The following is a 17,277-nucleotide window of genomic DNA, read 5'->3' on the forward strand; positions in this document are numbered from 1 at the left end:
ACGATTAACGACCAAATGAGAAATCATTGATCGCTTAATAAGACTTGGACCTATTTTTATCGTTGCTCGTTCACATTGAATAAGACCTCGTTCGGTCGTTCGCAGAAGTGACGAACGTAATAGCGACGACAAGGCGACCGCAAGAACGATCATAAGTAACAATTATCGTTCCATGTAAATTGGTGAACAAGGTCTTTCGCAATAGCGGTCGTTTGAGATCGTTTATCGTTAACAATTATGCGAACGATAATCGTCCGGTGTGTTCTATCCCGGCTCTGTTCTGAGGCAGCCTCATAGTGTAACTCTATGGGGCTGTGTCAGGGCGCATGCACAGACAGTGGTGGGACTAGTTCTAGTGATCCATCAGGTAAACTGGCTCAGTGTTAATAAAGCCCCTGTAGAAACGTATCCCAAAGGGATGTGTCTAGGCATCTGGCATGTCAGTGGGGGCGCCGGACTGGTTCAGACACTGGACAGGAACATATATGTCTGCAATGTATGTCGGCATTCTGTCAAAATGGGAAGCCGTCGTATACGTGCATGTACAGGCACAGACCCCATTGACATCAACATCTCATTTTGACAGAGAGCAATGTGAACCCTGCCTTATCCAGCTCTGAAATGTTTGTAGTACAAAAGCCTGATAACAACGGATGTATTTTTGTATTAGCTATGATCACCTTATTCTGATGCAAGGGACACATGTGAACCCGGCCTAAGACTTCACTCACACCTGTGTCAGCAGCTCCGATGCAAAATCCATCTGCAGTACATAACAGGACAGAAAAATGCTGCAGTATAAAGGGTACCTGTCACTTTTTTTTTTTTTTGTGACTGCAATAAGTTTTGCAATATACTCTCTTTATTGATTACGTTTTCTATGTTTAAATCAACGTTATCCATATGGCCAAACTGCAATCCATGCTCCCTCTGTGCAGATATAAAAAAAAATAATAAAAAAAAAGACCAAACACAGGAAGTCCCCGTCCTGTTCATCTTCCAGGTTGTATATCAACTAAGGGCAATTAACTTAGGCCAATTATATTATTAACTTTTGGTAATTATATTATCAGCTACGCGGCTTACCAGGAGACAGTGCTCTTTTTTATGCAACAATTCAGTCAGTATAATGTCACTATGGTGCTGTGTGACAGGAGAGCTGACCATACAATGCAAGCACCCCCAGGATTTTGTGTTACTGAATGTGGACGCACAGCAGCTGTACACATGCCTAGTAATGGGAGACACCTAGTGGCCATATGTAGAACATTGATTTAACTATAGAAAACTTAAATAAATAAAAAAAATATTATATATAAAAGAACTAACAGGAGTTAATGTGGAGTTAATGGAGTTAGGGTCCTATTCCACGGGCCGTTGGGGGCCCGATAAACGATGTAAACAAGCGCCGATCTGCTAGATCGGCGCTCGTTTTCTGGGCCTATTCCACAGCCCGATGATCGTTGAGCGAGGGCTGCAGGGACATTGTTAGCGATGTCCTTGCAGCCCTTGCAGCATACATTACCTGTCAGGACTTCTCCTCCGCTCCGTCTTCCTCCTGGGGTCCTGTGGGGCAGCATCAACTCTGGTGCGGCCTGTCTAAGCTGTCAGAATGCTCAGCCAATCACTGGCCGCGGCGGTCCCGGTCTGTGATTGGCTGAGCGGTCTGACAGCTCAGACAGGCTGCACCAAAGCTGCTGCTGCACCGCAGGACCTGGGGAGGAAGACGGAGCGGAGGAGAAGTCCTGCCAGGTAATATATGGTGCTTCTCAAATCGTCGGTCGCGCACCGCTATTCCACCGTAGCAATGCGCAGTGGGTGACCGATGATTTTAGGTCTGGCCCTAAATAAACGATCAGCCGATGACACGATCATCGGCTGATCGTTTTCTCTATTCCACCGAGCGATAATCGGCCAAATCAGGCCGATTCGGCCGATTATCGCTCCCGTGGAATAGGCCCCTTAAAGGAGTTAATGTGCTTCATTTCTCTGCTCTACTTTTTGACTCCTCACAGTGCTGGAATGTCTTCAGCAGTAATGGGATGTGACCTATTAATGATATGTTTCTGTAATTGCCCGTCCCCCACCCCGACATATATACGATATCCCCCCGGACTGATTCCAGTACAGAGCGGTGAAAATACAAAACCTTCTGAATGGATCTCTGTACTGACAAAGCTCTGAAACACCAGGAGTGCTGATCATAATAACGATTTATAAGGGGTGTAGAGTCAAGAAAGATGGGGCTTCTTCTGTGGGCCTCCATAGTCAACTACTACAGGAGAGGAATTATAACGTCGAGGCTCATTATCCCTAAGACTGGGTCCTATGCACAAGGTACAGGCCAACCAGATGCTTGTTCAGACAGTCGCCATGTATTACTGCAACATACCTTATTTTAATGAGGACAGGGGAATGGGAGACCCCAATGAAATGTCCTAAACCCCGAAATCCAACATACCTGACCCTGCTTTCTCCTAATAACATCTGCTGGGATGCACCCCCCCACACACACACACATAAAATCATCATCCAATACCACAGGGGTCTGGATAACTCTGCTGTATTGCCAGATTTAGAGGGCATTTTACATGTAGGGGTTATCTCCAGAATCCAGTGCAATCTAATTATGTTCTATTCTGACGAAGATAACTGTCTATGACGTATCAGCTGTGTATCAGGTATCCATTATGGCCACAGATTTGAAATGAGTGGTCGATCGCACATCGACAATCGCTCCACTTACACAAAAGCACAGCGACTGGTGGGGATCTGCATGGTGGATCAAAAATCCTACCAATGGACAATGAGTATTAATGGTAGGAAAAGCCTGGACTGTTTACAAGAAGTACCTATCTTACTTCTCTCCGGCCAATAACAGCACAGCACAGACTCCTCTCTGCTATGCCATAACATAACAAGTACTGGTAAGTGCGCTGAACTAAATAGGCTGGCATTGTTCAGAACGAAGGATCATTAACAGTACACTACTAAAAGATGACAGGTGGAAGGAGAAGAGGGTCATTGTTATACTGGATTTGCAATATTCTATGTGAGCAAAAAGGAAAAACAGCAAGAGAATCACAGAAAGGAAAGGGTTATATATCACAAAAGCAGCCATGGTCTAAGCAGTAGACTGCTGCTACTGATGATGATAGCAAGAAAATAAGTATTTACATAGTGGACAGATGCCTAGAACTTTATAGATGGTCAGAGATGAGGCCTTAATTTACCTTTCATGTACAGCACATCCATATTACATGTCCAAAAATTTTTTAAAGTGACATTGTCCATTTAACTAATTTACGAGATAATGCTGAGTGCGTTCTCTCCTCAGATGGTGATCAAAGCCAACTTCTAATGTAAGTATTTGGAGCTTTTTGGTCTTGTGTGCAGTGAGCGGAGAGAGAAGTGCTTAGCCGGGTGCTTCTCCTTGATAATTCTATAGACTGGTGGGCATCTGACAACTTTAACAGGTCTACAGTTTCTTCAAGGGACAGTCTGTTTTTTTCTGCCTCTTAGCAACATGCTATAACTAAACAGTCGTGCTTTATTTCCACAATATGATGCCCATGCTTGCCCACGTGACTGGTGCTGTACGTATCTGAATCCCATAGCTACTGATGAGTGGACCGGAAGTCATTTCCCAAAGTCTCTCAATGACAAGCCCCATGTGAGTCTCCAAGTGGTTTCCAGGCCGCACAGCAGTAGTTATTGGATGTTGACAGTCATGTGGAGGAGTCGTAAAATAAGGTGGTGAGTGCCCGGAGTGCTGCTTTATATATGTTTAGAATAAGACATAGGATTATCCTAATGAAGCCCCATTCCCTCATGTCACCCCGTCCCCGTGTCTTAGTGACTGGCAGGTGTCCGTATCTCAGATGCCCGGCTATGAATAAGTAGCTTTGGACTTTCTACATCAGACAAATGTGGCCTGGGCACAAGGATGCTGAGGCAGAGATTTTCTAGACAGAGGATAGCAGCAATCCCTTACTGAGATTAATAAATCCCTCTATAGGATTTAACAGGATTGAAAAACCTCCAGGCCGGCGATTGGCTAAATCAGGATTCAAGTGTCCAAAACCGAATTAAGAATGACTGCAAGCAAATGTCTTGGCGAAATGATTAAGGGAGAAGACTTCTATAAATAGGCCCCACAACAATAAGCCCAGGCTAAGTGTATTATCTAAGTCTCAGTACCTGCGGGAGGTGAGGAGATGGCGTAATAAACCTGCGTGACATCGGGAAGGCAAATATTCTCCGCTTCATAAGAGACGTGGTAAGAATCAATCCCTCTTATGCTGCGTTTACACGGAACGATTATCGTGCGAATTTGTGCGATAACGGTCGAATTCGAACGACAATCGTACGTGTAAACGCAGCGAACGTTCGAACGAATTTTGATCTTTCATCAGGTCATCAAATCGTCGTTCATCGTACGCAAAAAAAACGTAAATCGTTCCGTGTGAACAGTCGTTCGCCGATTTAACCAATGTGTGAGATAGGCTTAAACGATCGCAAAACGATCGCAGTGCGAATTTTCGAACGATATATCGTACCATCTAAACGCTGATCGTTATAAAAAAAAAATCGTAAATCCGACATCGCTAATCGTACGATCGGGCCAATAATCGTTACATGTAAACGCAGCATTAGGGTGCGTTCACAAGTACAGGATCTGCAGCAGATTTAATGGCGCAGATTTGAAGTTGCAGATTCAATGCAAAGTAATTCTGGGCCATCAAATCTGCTGCAGATCCTGTACATGTGAACGCACCCTTAAGGGTACGTTCACACTTACCGGATCCGCAGCTGATTTTCTGCTGCGGATCCGCAGCAGATCCGCAGTAGATTCCATTTTAATAACTGAACACAGCATCATATCTGCACCATCAAATCTGCTGCGGATCCGCTGCAGATCTGCTGCGGATCCTGTAGGTGTGAACGCACCCTTTGGGTACAAACCCACACACCGTATTGCAGCGTATTTTCTGCTGCGATACGCAGCAGATACACAGCAGATTAGATCTAAATAACTGAACACAGCATCAAATCTGCACCATCAAATCTGCTGCAGATCTGCTGCGTATATGGTGTGCGTATTTGTACCCTCAGGGTGCATTTACACGTACAGGATCTGCAGCAGATTTGATGGCGCAGATTTGAATCTGCAGCAGATCCGCAGCAGATTTGATGGCCCAGAGTTACTTTGCATTGAATCTGCAACAAATCTGCGCCATCAAATCTGCTGCAGATCCTGTACATGTGAACGCACCCTAAAGGGGAATTTGTCCGGGCATGCTGGGAGTTGTAGTTTTGCCAACAGGTTGGAAATGACAGCTTTATCCCATCATTTTGGTCTGGCAGATGATTAATTCAGGATCTGCCACCTTTCCCCTACAATGACATCCACATCCCCTCTTAGAGACCATATGGACAAGGCGTTGTCCTTGCAAGATAAAAAAATAAATCTCCAGTGAATATAAATCCTATATAATCCTCTCCTATGTACATTCAGGCATCGCTTAGGTTGCTTAGAAAGTTGGAGGACCGTTCACGTTCCTCGAGTCCCGAATGGCAAATCTACCCCACTGGGTAGGCATAAGAGTACCTGGGCCCACCTGCCATTCTGGAGTTGAGCAGAAACTTTAAAGGAAAAATTGATTTTAGTTTTGAACTACTGGCCTCCATACCTGGGATCGGTCCCAGCAATAGGAGCCCCACCAATCAGCTATTTATCTCCTATTCTAGACCCTGCCTCTCTATTTCATGCTGCCCGTGATGGCAAGATCCCTTTAACAGGGTTAAAAATATATATATATGTTGTTTGCATCTTTGAAAATAATAATTAAAATTGTGTATACTCACCTTTATTGATCCTGACCTTTACCACTGTCATGTCTTTCTGTCTACGTTGCTGTGGTCCTCTTCTTCCTTCTTCCAATAAAATTTCATGCCCACTCAGCCAATCACTGAGCTGAGCAGACAGTTCCTGCAGAAGGGAGAGGAAGAGGACCACAGCGAGGACTGGAAAACTTGGCAGTGGATCAGTGGAGGCGAGTATGCAGGTTTGTTGTTTTCAATGGCCTGTCCAAAAACTTCTTTAAAATGGAAAAAATTTATCAAGCAGTCTTATAGTAAGAATGTTCTTTGTTACCCATCACAACCAGAGGTCAGCTTTCAAATATTCATGAGCTGTAGTAAAATGAAAGCTGAGCTGTGGTTTCTATGCACAACAAGGGACATTCGCTGAAATGTTCATATAACCCTTTTGCTGCCATCAGAAGTCCGCTACACATCCAGTATTAGGCTATGTTCACACAACGTATTTATTCGTTTTTATACGGCCGTTGTTGTAAATACGAGAAAATACGCTGGCCGGGTGTCTACAGGATCCCTGCCGGAGCGTATATGCATAGTATACACTCCGGCCGTGACCCCTAGCAAACCATGTCAGTGCACACTATGAAGCGAGCGGCTACGGCCGCAAGCTTCATAGCGTGCAGTGGAGAGTTCTGATGCGGGCGTGCATGGATGTGCCCGCATCAGAACTCTGCGGGCTGAAAGATCATCCAGCCGGTACTGCAATACCGGCCGGGATGATCTTTTCAGAGACTGGCCGCTCCATGACCCGGCCGGGTCACAGAACGGCCGGCCTCTTACACCATGTGAACATAGCCTTACATAAGCCAACGAATATGTGTTTGCTTGTCCGTCAGTTGATCTCTGGCCTTATTACACAGGGCCACATTGGCTTGTTCAGTGATAGTTGTTCTGTATAAGGGCCCGTTCACACTGAGCAAAAATCTGAAGAATTCAGCGGCAGAGCCCTCCGCCACGGAATCCCGCCTGCCTCAGTGTCAAACAGTGTGTCTATGGGAGGTCTATGACGTTAATTCTTTGAGCGGAGAGCCAAGGAAGCGGAGGCACGCAAGCCCTCCCAATGAAACAGACGGCAGGGGGGATTCCGCAGCAGAGAGGTCCGCCACGGAAATCCGCCAATTTTACTCTGCGTTAGCAGACCCTAAGGGTATGTTCATACTGAGTAAATCAGGCGGAATTCCTAAGTGTGCCATAGCCTGTTTATGGGAGAGTGCATAGAGGCACGTCACTTGCTCGAGCGGAGAGCGGTGGCAGCGGACGAGCTCTCCCTCTCCCATAGACAGGCTATGGCACACTGAGGCAGGCGGGATTCCGCGATGGAGAGTTCCGCCGCGGAATTCCACCTGATTTACTAATTCATTCCCTCTGACCCCTCTTCTTCTTCACATGGATCTGCACAGGAGCTGTATATACAACACGGAGGCCTTCATCCAAGGGCAAAAACTTCCTATACAATGCCCTTCTTTATTACCACATTGACCATTCTAATAAGGGAAACATGTAAAGCTGTAGCTTTCTAGCTGTTGTAAGACTACAACTCCCAGCATGCCCTGACAAAAAAAATTGTTGTATATGACTATATGCAATTCCCATTTATACAAACATGGAAAAGTCTCTAGACCGGATGAGCTATTACCGACGCGCTATTAGCTTTCTATAGATGGATTATTAGACTGTAAACTACGGATGGATGAGCACTATGGCTAGAAGCGTAGGAAACTCATTGAGTATTAGAAATAGATGACTAAGTGATCTCCGCAGTTTACTTCTTGCTTTCTTTTCTCGCTGTCAGTCAAGACGTTATACAAGCAGACACCGATAAAGAAGCAAAACTACAGAGAGAAGACGGAGGCCAAATTAATGGTCTAGGAAACTGCGATTCCTAAAAGCTAAATGTAGGAGATCAATAATCCTGGTCGGCTACTCCAGTACCATAATGTAGTTTCCGGGAAGGTATTATAGAACACCAGGAGATACTGAACACGCTCTAGATGGCTCAAGTGATGGGAAGGGAATGGGTTGCTCCGATTTTGAAACAAGACGTTTGGCCAGACGAGAATGAGGTTTCTAGAATAGTGTTCCCTAAATGAGTACCTTATGTACCTTAAGCAGCGGGCAGGGCATTCTGGGAGTTGAGGTTTCACAACAGCTGAAGAGCCACTCTTCTAGAGGTAGAAGAGAAGAGGACAGGTAAAAAGGGGTAAAACGCAAGTCCTAAATCAGTACCAATGTTATTAGACTGTTTTACCACCATAGACATTACTAATAGGATCTGGTCCCACTGGGACCCACCATGATTATGATAATAGATCTCAGATTGGGGGGGGGGGGTCCTCCTCAATGATGGTAGAAGACCTTTAAAAGGGTTATGCTTAAAGTGTACCTAAACTTTTATTTTAAACAAACTCTGACATGTCAGATGTTGGAATGGGTAGTGGTCAAGCTGTCAGGACCCTCATCGCTTGCAAGAACCGAGTTCTTTGTATCTGCTATCCCTAACTAATGAAGTACAGAGGCCATGACAGTCCCTATGCATCTTGAAGATTATGGAGTCCATAAGCCAAAGTTAAAGGGGTTGGACACTTTATAGTCACAGCACTTACTGACAGCAGCAACCTGTGTACCCCATAGAGCTAAAATCAGACTCCCCTCCTCCAGGCTGTGCTGTCCTGCTCTGTGGTGATTTCGTCCATAAGATGGCCGACATGGATGAGCATGTGACCATGCCCCGCCCCCCCAGTGTCCACCACTGAGCCTGTATATGCTTATGGTGGACACTGGGTGGCAGGGCATGGTCACATGCTCCTCCATGTCGGCCATCTTATGGACAGATTCACCACAAAGCAGCGCAGTACAGCCTGGAGGAAGGGAGCCTGATTTGAGGTACACAGGGAGCTGCTGTCAGTAACTGCTGTGAGCACACTTACTAATACTGTACACTGAGCAATTTTACTATAAAGTGGCCAACCCCTTTAAGGGAGATTTATCAAACTGGTGTAAAGAAGAATTGACTTAGTTGCCCCTAGCAACCAATCAGATTCCACTTTGCATTCCTCACATATTCTTTGAAAAATGAAAGGTGGAATCTGATTGGTTGCTAGGGGCAACTAAGACAATTCTACTTTACACCAGTTTGATAAATCTCCCCCAAAGTGGTTAGTTCTTCTAGCAATTGATGGGGGTCACAGCAGCCGGACCCCAACTGATCACAGCTTCAGACATATCATTATGACAGGTCAGAAGTTTAGTTACACTATAAAACAGGCCACCCATATTAGATTAGCAGGGTTCGCACTCTCAGAACCCTCCCGATCCGATGATTGAAGGAGCTGTGGCACTTGTGGAAGTGTCTCACCACCTCAGTGTTAAAAGTGCCTGCTCAATAATAAAGATAGACTAATATTTTTAAAAAAAATGCAGCACTATTTTCATAATCTTTGCCGTTTCAACACAACCAAAGTAGTACCATGACCTGCTAAGCCAGTTGTTGTAGCATGATGGGGGTGGTGTGAGGATAGCCTAGTTAAGGCTACTGTAAGGGATTATTATCTGTCTCTATGTGTTGTACTCATGACTAGGAACTCGCTTATGTTATAGCAGGCAGAGGTAGACACCCTCATGCGACAATCACACAGTGCTGCGGACTGACATCGCTCGCTTTTCACAAGCCAAAAACAATGTCTGGAATGTAACCGTGAACTTCTCAAAGCAAAGAATTCTGCATCTAGGGTTACATGTGGAATGAGATGCCGAAATGATCTCTTTTCTGTCCCCTTATTACACCCGAGTCTGAACTATCTGATTTATACAAGACTTTTAAACTACCACACTGGGAAAACAGAAGTCTATCTGGTAAGGGTAACTATTCAAGGGGTATTCCGGTGGGGAAAATATGTTTAAACTAACTGGTGCCAGAAAGTTATACAGATTTGCAAAACACTTCTATTTAAAAATGTCAAGTCTTCCAGTACTTTTCAGCTGCGGTATGTCCTGCAGGAAGGGTTTTCTTTCCAGTCTTTCTGCTGTCACCTCTGTCCATGTCAGGAACTGTCCAGATCTGTAGCAAATCCCCCCATAGAAAACCTCTGCTGCTCTGGACAGTTCCTGACACGGACTGAGGTGGCAGCAGAGAGCACTGTGTCAAACTGGAAAGAATCCACCACTTTCTGCAGGACATACAGCAGCTGATACGTATAGGAAGACTTGAGATTTGTAAATAAAAAGTAATTTACAAATCTGTATAACTTTTTGACACCAGCTGATTTGAAAATAATTACCGGAGCACCCCTTTAATATAGAAATCGTAACCTAAAATCAAGAACAGATGAATAAATGTCAAGTGACAGTCTGGTACATAAGGAGAGAGGGTCCTGCTAGCGGGGGCTATATTGTTTGTTTAGGTAAGCGTTCACATGATGAGTTTTTTATGGAAACGGGGGGAATTTATATATATATATATATACACACACATATATATATATATATATATATATATATATATATATATATACATACATACACACACACACACACATACACACAAACTAGATAGATAGCTATTGCTCATTGGTCCCTCAGTTGTTCCTTCCTTCCTAGATCTACATTGCATGTGGTATACACAGCCCTCCGTTGTGTGACCCAAGAACATCTGAACTTTTGTACTGTTTGCTCTGTACTGCTCTGTTCTCGACATCAATGTCCTCAGGGTTCAGATTGACACAACACAGAGCAACTCACATACCTGAGATATGTAAGATCTGACCATGAGTAGAACCATAGTAGACCATAGTAGAAATACATACAGGATCAGACTACACCGGTTTCTTTGTAGTCTGTAACCATGGAGACACTTAGGTCTTCTGAAGAACTGTATGCAAACATCAGTTAAAAATTTATGAGAACCAAAACAAATAAATAAATGCGGTAAAGGTGAAAATCCTTTAAAAAATGACAGCACTTATGGTGCATTTACACAGAGAGATTCATCTGACAGATTTTTGAAGCCAAAGCCAGGAACAGACTATAAACAGGGTGCAGGTCATAAAGGAAAGACTGAGATTCCCTGTCTTTTCAAGTCCATTCCTGACTTTGGCTTCCAAAATTGGTCAGATAAATCTGCCTGTGTAAACACACCATTATGCTGCCCCATAACCAAGAGGCCTGATGTTTTTTCTAATTGGTTTCACTTTACTATTAACCGAAGCAAAACATCTTCTAGTGAAAAAAAAGTCACATAAATCTGGCACTTATATTTATAAACCTAATCTGCCCTTGGCAAGAGTTTTGGAACTTGCTAGAGAGGTCCCTGGAGCGCTGACCTGATAACTGCTATACACTAGGGGAGCCCGAGCCTGAGCCGTAACACACAGAAATAAGACGTGTTCATGGACTATGGCGGTATATTCTCATCACCGCAGCTTCCACCTGCCTACAAAGACACTGTAAAACTCCTTTATTGTGACATGAATGTGACCCGACAGATATTGGATTACCAAACTGTATCTGAAAACTTACTAGCGAGAGGCATAAACCTCCAGGAGGACGGCATAAAATGTCAAAGAAAAAACATTATAATTATAATACTAATTATATATATAATATATATATATATATATATATATATATATATTTTAGAACCATATCTAATAATTCTGTGGGGCTGAATAGCCGAGCAGGCCACTCTATTGAGTCTTGCAAAACGTATTCATTCGAAAATTGCACTTAATTCTCAGTAGGACCATTGGGAGTATGCTGTAGTATATATGACGGTAACCGACTGTTACCGACAGGTTGTCAATGCATAGCTTGAGCATAAGTGGAAAAACTGAATGGGAACGTGACAGGCTGCTATTTCCTGCTCTCTGTTGTTCACTTGTCAGCTTTGCAGTATAGACTGGGACAGAAAGAACAGGGTCATTTCATTAACAATAGAAGGCAGGAATGTTTAAGGATATTACCATCTCAAGTTGTTATCACATGTCCATTGGGTAGGAGGTAACAAGTTAGGCCCAGTAGTTAGACCCCCAGTGATTCTGAAAATGGGGACAAATAGTCCCAGACATGAGGGGTTAACACTGCAAGCTCTGGGACCCACACAGATCAGCTTGTTATCTCCTATTCTATGGATAGGGGATAACCTGAGATGGGAATAACCCTTTAATGACAGCTCTGTTGTATTCCTGGAGGCCTAGAGAAGGCTTGATTTATTGCCATCACCTCTCTTTATGCATCACCATATAAACACTATACAACACATAGCAATGATACTAATACAAAATTACTAGCAAAAAAAAACAAAAAAAAAAAACAAGAGCTTTGAATAAAGTCAGTAAAAATCTCATTACTTTTCAATGTGACTTCTATCAGTGAGACGCGCTGCCTCTCCGAATCCCAAACTCTTCCCTTCTCCAGGCTTACAAAACCCAATGAGGAGGTAATGACTGTAATTTTGACTCCGATGGGGATACATACTGTGCACTTCAACCAATATTTCCCTTTCTGAGAATACATTCTGTACGCAGAGGAAACACAACCGTGGATTATGCTGAAAAGAACGTGAAATGTAAAGTGCAGGAGGCGTCGCTTTCTAGAAAGCTTTGCTTTATTAATATCTATGGGCTTCCTGCTGCCTGAACTCAACCTACTCTAGTAGTTAACCGTAATGGGAACCTGTCACAGTAAGGATGGAGTCTAATCTGTAGGTATCATGTTATAGAACAGGAGGAGCTGAGCAGATTGATATATAAGGTTCCTGGATAATTTGTCATTCATATATGTAAATCTTTGTTCATTCTGGGATAAGTAGTCAAGTGGGCGGTCCTACTCAGTGAGTGACAGCTCTCAGCTCTCTATGTAGATAAAACTGTCGATCACTGAGTACCACTGCCACTTTACTACTTATTCATTACCTGGTTCTGTAGATCAACTAGGTCACACGTGTCAAACTCAGGCCCTCCAGCTGTTACAAAACTACAATTCCCATCATGCCTGGACAGCCAAAGCTTTAGCTTTGGCTGTCCAGGCATGATGGGAATTGTAGTTCCAAAACAACTTGACACCCCTGAACTAGATCATTCAGGTTCAGGTGAGTGGTGGGGATCCCAGGACCCCTACCAATCCTACTAAGGGTGATGTATACTCCCAAAAATACCCCTTAAAACAAGTTGGGTGAGAATCTAAAAGGCTGTAAAACAGTTGAGCAGCAGGTTAGGAGGGAACAGTATTTGGTGAACGCTCAACAGAATTTAGGATGGGTATTTATTGTTGGGAGTATCGGGTCCACTACTGTTCCCTTGTACCACAGAGGCAAAAATGATAAAAAATGTAGGTAGTAAGAGCACTGGGCTAGCGACCTTGGTCGCAGCGCTCGCTACTGCGACCAAGCCAGCCAGCGAGTAGGGCCCGCGGCCCCCCTCCTTGCCTCAGCACTGAGGCTACCTATACCCTGCGCCCGCCCACCACCGCCCCATTGATTGATCACTCTTGTGACCGCAAGCAGTGTTTTGCTTGCGGTCACAAGAGTGAGTGTTGGACGGGCCCTGGCTGATGCTGGCTCCCTGGGGTGTCCCCGGGATTCCCCGGCAGCACACACACCAGGGAGCTCAGTGTATGCCGGGGCTGTTACTTCCGGGTCAGGGAGCGACGCGCTCTCTCACCCGGAAGTAACAGCCCAGGCGCACACAGCTCCGTGGTGCGTGGAGGGAGCCAGCATCAGCCGGGGGCCGTCCAACACCGCAGAAGAAAGACGGCTAGCTGCGACGGGGGAGGGAGGTTTTAGGTGAGTCGGTTTTCTTTTTTTTTTTTTATTATCTGCTTGACAAGATAAGGGGGCCATTTACAAGGGGGGGGCAACAACACAGTGGGGCCATCTACAAGGGGGGGCAACATAAGTAAGGCATCTATATGGAGGAACAGATAAGGGAGGCATTTATAAGGGGGGGGTATCTATAGGGGGAGGCATCTATAAGGGAAAAATAAAGGGGGGTCATCTACAAGGGGGAGACAACATTGGGGGGCAACATAAGGGGGGCATCTATAAGGGGTAAAACACAGGGGGCCATCTATAGGGGGGCCAACATAAGGGGGCCTTCTATAATGGGAGGCAACATAAGGGGGCCATCTATAATGGAAGGCAACATAAGGGGGCCATCTATAATGGGAGGCAACATAAGGGGGCCATCTATAATGGGAGGCAACATAAGGGGGCCATCTATAATGGGAGGCAACATAAGGGGGCCTTCTATAATGGGAGGCAACATAAGGGGGCCATCTATAATGGAAGGCAACATAAGGGGGCCATCTATAATGGGAGGCAACATAAGGGGGCCATCTATAATGGAAGGCAACATAAGGGGGCCATCTATAATGGGAGGCAACATAAGGGGGCCATCTATAATGGAAGGCAACATAAGGGGGCCATCTATAATGGAAGGCAACATAAGGGGGCCATCTATAATGGAAGGCAACATAAGGGGGCCATCTATAAGAGGGACAACACAGGGGGACATCTATAATGGGAGGCAACATAAGGGGGTCATCCATAAGGGGGACAACACAGAGATGGGCAGTCTGTAAGGGACATTACACAGAGGGGGGCCGTATACTATAGGGGATCATCTATAAGGGGGACATCGAAGGGGCCATCTATAAGAGGGACTACACAGAGAGATGCACATGGGGCTATCTATATGGAAGACTGGGGGGATCACATAGTCAGCCTACCCACTAACTGAGGGTGTAAATGGGCCAATACAGATGTGCAGTGTGTAGAGAGATGAGGATGGTGTCAGAGTGAGGAGCCTAATATGTCTGTCTGGCAGATTCTGTGGATTCGTGGCTCGGAGAAGTTCTCATAACGGCCCAGGGCAAATGGAGAAGAAAATGAAAAAGAAACAACTCTTATCAGAGAAGACGTCCACTGTGAGTCACCTGATATAACTGCACTGTCATGTATATGGTGTACAGAACCTGTGTAGAGCTTGGTACCTCTATATGACTGTATGAGGGGATATTGTTCTTTGTACAGTGGATTTTATTCAGTAAAATGTGTTTTATTGAATTTAGTATACAGGATTTGGTCAGTAACAATATGGTGGTAGTGATTGTGGTAAAGTGGTAATATTTGCACCTTGTATACTGGTATTATTGGTTAGTATACAGGATTTGGTCTGTAACAGTTTGGCGGTAATATGTATGGTGATAATATTTCCTTCCTATATAGTATATACTGGTATTATTGGTAATATCGGTCTTGATATATCTATCTATCTATCGCATCGCTTGGTCGAGGAAGGGGGGGCCCCAAGTTGCACTCTTGCATCAGGGCCCAAGGGACATTAGCTACACCCCTGAGTAGGAGATTACTCCTAAAATGATATAATAAGAAATATTAGTAGACAACATAAACATTGTGTTACATGAAGCATAAAAATAAAATACAGATAAAATAAAAGCAGATAGGACCTTCACATAACTTCTTAAAATAAGTATATATACATAGATACATGTTCATAGAAGTATGATCAAGTATACAGCATATAAATCATAAAAGTATATAGGCCAAAAAAAAGGAAAAAAATAATTTACAAAATTCAATCAATGCAAAGCCTAATGCCTCTTATTGTAAGTATTACAAGGTTGGGTTCACACTACGTTTTTGTAATGTGTTTTTTGCATCTGTTTTTGCCAATGGAAAATGGATGAATTTGTGTGCATCCGTTTTTATCCAGTTTTCCATTGACTTCAATTATAAAAAAGGATCAAAACGCATCCGTTTTTTTTTTGTTTTTTTTATGTACACAAGAACATAGCCAACCACATTTTTTGTGTACGTCTAAAAAAAACGGATGTGTTTTGACCTGTTTTTTTTTTTATAATGGAAGTCAAGGGAAAAACGGATGCACACAAAAGCATCAGTTTTTTTTTCCAAAAAACGGATGAAAAAAAAAAGGATTTAAAAAAATGTAGTGTTAACCCAGCCTAACACTGCAATGCCTATACAGGCTAAATGGATATTACTTGTGTTAGTTTTCAGTTTCATTTCTTCATAGTTATTCCGGAGACAAGAATTTGTAGTCACCATTGATATTTGGTTTCTATAGACCAGACAGCTGATTTAGGCTGCCGTTACACACAAAAATGTATCTTGCAGATTTTTGAAGCCAAAGCCAGGAACGGATTTGAAAAGAGGAGAAATCTCAGTCTTTCCATTATGACCTGTTCTCTGTTTATAGTCTGTTTCTGGCTTTGGCTTCAATGATCTGTCAGATAAAACTCATTGTGTAAAGGCACCCTAAGCTGCTGTCTGGTGTAAAGGGACCAAATATCAATTTTGGCTACAAATTGTTGTCTCTGGAATAACTGGGAACAAATGTAACTAATAACTAACAAACTGTGAAAAGTAACACAAGTAATATCCATTTAGGCTATGTTCACACACAGTATTTTTGCTCAGTGACCAAAACCAGGAGTGGATTGAAAAAACAGAAAGATTATGTTCACACAATGTTGAAATTGAGTGGATGGCCGTCATTTAATGCCAAATAAACATTATCTCAAAACAATGGCCGTTGTTTTAAAATAGCAGCAATTATTTGCCAGTAAGTGACGGCCATCCACTAAATTTCTACAGTGTGTGAACAGATCCTTTCTGTGTTTTCAATCCACTCCTGTTTTTGGTTGCAAAATACTGAGCAAAAATACTGTGTGTGAACATAGCCTCAGCCTGCAAGGCCCCTGCAGTACTATAATACTTACCATAAGTGGCATCATTGATTGCAATTTTTATTATTGTTTCCCCCTTTCATGGCCTATATACTTATATACTGTATATATGATTTTTATCTGCATCTACCCGTATCTTATTTTTAGGCTTCATGTAGCACAATGTATATGTTGCCTACTCATATTTCTTATTATATCATTTTCAACTAATAAATCATCTTGGGAGTAATCTCGGAAGCCTACTACCTACATTTCTATAGCAGCTTAGGAGAGCTGGGTGACAGACCCTTTTAAAAGCTGCAAGTCCACTGTCACTCAACTTTCCCAGGCTCCTGAATAGAAAGCAGTTCTAGTTATTACAGTGGCAGGTGAGGCATGGCTGTGTGAATAGGCAGAATTGCCAGGCAGGTGTCTAGGAAAGTTCATCTCATGCGTAGGATATAAATCAGCTGTCACCCATCTTTCCCAGACTCCTGAACGGCAAACCTGTTTTGTTATACAATACTATAGTGGCAGGTAAGGTATGGCTGTATGAATAGTCAGAATTGCCATGCAGGTGCCTAGGAAAGCTGGGTGAGAATCTATAAGGGAGGTATAAACCTGTTGTCATCCAACTTTCCCAGACTCCTGAATAGAAAACAAGTCTTAGTTATACCATATTATAGTGGCAGG

At 43.6% G+C, this 17,277-nt stretch overlaps 2 protein-coding genes across 5 annotated transcripts in view; one reads left to right on the forward strand and one right to left on the reverse strand.

Annotated features, from left to right (window-relative positions):
* Positions 1–17,277, reverse strand: part of MIB2 (MIB E3 ubiquitin protein ligase 2) — a 76,582-nt gene that overhangs the window by 58,338 nt on the left and 967 nt on the right. Inside the window, exon 2 of one of the 3 annotated variants that reach the window (XM_069948922.1) lies at positions 7,987–8,048. The exons of the other annotated variants lie outside the window; for them this stretch is intronic. The gene's annotated coding sequence lies outside the window, so the exon portion shown is untranslated. The remainder of the gene's footprint in view (positions 1–7,986; positions 8,049–17,277) is intronic. 3 annotated transcript variants of the gene reach the window in all.
* The window catches only part of LOC138770044 (taste receptor type 1 member 2-like), a 35,004-nt gene continuing 26,450 nt past the window's right edge, over positions 8,724–17,277 (forward strand). Inside the window, exon 1 of one of the 2 annotated variants that reach the window (XM_069948927.1) lies at positions 8,724–8,766. The gene's annotated coding sequence lies outside the window, so the exon portion shown is untranslated. Of the gene's footprint in view, positions 8,767–9,060; positions 9,119–17,277 lie in introns of those variants that run through there. The other variant, XM_069948926.1, reaches the window with a different exon arrangement.

The sequence above is a fragment of the Dendropsophus ebraccatus genome, chromosome 12 (assembly GCF_027789765.1).
Source record: "Dendropsophus ebraccatus isolate aDenEbr1 chromosome 12, aDenEbr1.pat, whole genome shotgun sequence".
NCBI classification, from domain to species: domain Eukaryota; kingdom Metazoa; phylum Chordata; class Amphibia; order Anura; family Hylidae; genus Dendropsophus; species Dendropsophus ebraccatus.